A 2,289-nucleotide genomic window follows, 5' to 3' on the forward strand; every position below is an offset into this window, starting at 1 on the left:
TAGTAGCGTATCATCTGTCATTGTCCATATAACCGGTAGGTGACCGGAAAACTTATTTAAAAAGCATAACTGTAAAAATTAAACAAAACATTAGGCTTTAATAAATTCAAAACACACTAAAAAATAAAACTCATAATTTCTTAAAAACTTAAAAAACGTTTATCACGTTACACTAGACCTTACTGTAACTTTAATAAATTCAAAACACACCAAAGAATAAAACTCATAATTGTAGAATCTTTACTCAAACACCAAGGCATCCCCCAATACTTCGTACGAATACAAATACGCTTCTCCACCTCCACCTCCACCTCGCCTACCCAAATCCAAACTTCTGAATTGAATCTAAAAATCCAATCAATGGAATCAAATCAGGTCGTGATGGAGCATAACGCATGTGGGATGATATCTTGTGACAAGATTGATCGGATGGCTAATTGGGTTGGAAATAGCGTTGCGTCGGCGTTTTTCACCTCACTCGAACGCTGTTCATGCATCAATCTCAGCACCTCTCATGACGATTTTGACGAAGGAGACGATGAAGAAGAGGCAAAAGATCGTCCGCTCATGCTCACAAAACCTGTCATCTTCGTTGATGAGTCTCACCGTGAACCCACTAAGGTTCCTCCTGTGTAATTGTGGTTTTAAAGTCGGATGCTCGTGTATCTAACTTTGGTTTGCTTGGGTAACAACTTTAATTAGGTTTAATTTCATTGTATTTCTATACAGTCTTGCTAATATTTTGTTTTGTTAGGATCTCTATTTTAACCTGTGCTAACAGGTTACTTTTTATTAATTGTTCATCAAGGGCTGTTCGGATAGGAAAAAAAAGAGGGAGGTTATTGCTTATTCCCACCATAAGTTATGTAAGTTATGTGTTTGGATAAAATCCTTAAAAATCAGCTTAGCTTATTAGTTATTGTGTTAGGAATAAACTAAATAAGCTAAAATCCTTATTGCTTATTCCCACCACAAATAAGCTAATAAGCTAATCCAAACACCTAAGACTTTCTAAAGAAGTAATTCCCTTAAAATTTTCTTCTCTTCTATTACAGATTCTCATGTGTGTGTGTGTTTGAATTGGAGCTCTTAGAAGGAGAATGACAAAGTCTTTGTTTATGAAATCCAGTGTTTGTGAGATTAGCAATGGTATATATGTATATTTTTGGTTTTGGGGATTTTATCAAGTATAAGAGTTTTCCTTCAAATTGTGCACCTACCCGTTTGCAGATGACTTTGTTCAACACACACCCTCATATGGATGTTTTTTTTTGTGTGTGTGTGAATCTAAGCGCATAGGTGTATTGAATATTTGTTGTTTGTGTTGTGTTCTGGTGTATATTTTTTGATTTAGGATTGTAAGTAAGTGGAGAAATTTGTGTGAGAATTATTATGATTTTTGAGGGATATATGGTTGAAGGAAGTATGCATATGAAGTTGAGTTGATAGTTTAGATGATATAATGATTATGAAAAGTTTTATATATGCTGTTTTTGTGTATGTACAGTAGAGTGTTGTCTGTTGGGCATATTCATTAAGTTGGTGAATGATTTATGATTTTATTATTTTTTTTGAGAGTTCCACTTCCATGGATGGTAATGGTAGAGTACCTTTGTGGTATGGAATGGTTATATTAGAGAAGTAATTACAGTAGTTTTATACCCCGAGAATAAATCCTAGAGAGTTGTAAGTTTCTGATACAATCGTGTATGCAACTAATTAGCATCATGTATTAATTAGGTAGTTTGGAGTTGGTCAACTAATGGCGATGGGGTTGACCAGAACAGAACTGGACCAGTAATGTAAGTTATGTAAGAAGTGTAGTTGAGGTTGAAAACAAAACATGCAATGCATATTGCATATTGCATATTGCATATTGCATATAGCATAGCAAGGATGTATGAAAGCCTGCAACTTAATTACTTAGGTTGCTTGTTGCCATTTATATATAGACCCCACCCCAACTCAGTCCTGCCGACCTGCCTATTATTAGTCTTTTATTACTACTAATTGTGAAGTTGATACAATCATACATCTATTACTAATAACAAGCTGGTGAGAAACTAGAACATGAAATTCATGATTCAGTTATACTCTTTTCTGTTTCTTGTTTTGTATAAAAAATATAATAATAATAATAATAATAATAATAATAATAATAATAATAATAATAATAATGAACTTTTCAGTTAGTGTCAGCCTGAATGCATGATCAGAGGTCCGGTCCTTCAAACTTTAATAATGAACTTTCAAAACCCTGCCCTGCCCCTGCCTGCAGTTTGTTGATTA

At 34.0% G+C, this 2,289-nt stretch overlaps 1 long non-coding RNA gene across 1 annotated transcript; it reads left to right on the top strand.

Annotated features, from left to right (window-relative positions):
* The first annotated feature begins 201 nt into the window (after window positions 1–201).
* On the top strand, window positions 202–1,432 carry LOC145063236 (uncharacterized). The gene is made up of 2 exons (XR_013687885.1): window positions 202–866; window positions 1,056–1,432. It is a non-coding gene; the product is annotated as an uncharacterized LOC145063236 (long non-coding RNA).
* Window positions 1,433–2,289: the final 857 nt, after the last annotated feature.

The sequence above is a fragment of the Lactuca serriola genome, chromosome 7 (assembly GCF_051521515.1).
Source record: "Lactuca serriola cultivar US96UC23 chromosome 7, Lser_US96UC23_V15, whole genome shotgun sequence".
NCBI classification, from domain to species: domain Eukaryota; kingdom Viridiplantae; phylum Streptophyta; class Magnoliopsida; order Asterales; family Asteraceae; genus Lactuca; species Lactuca serriola.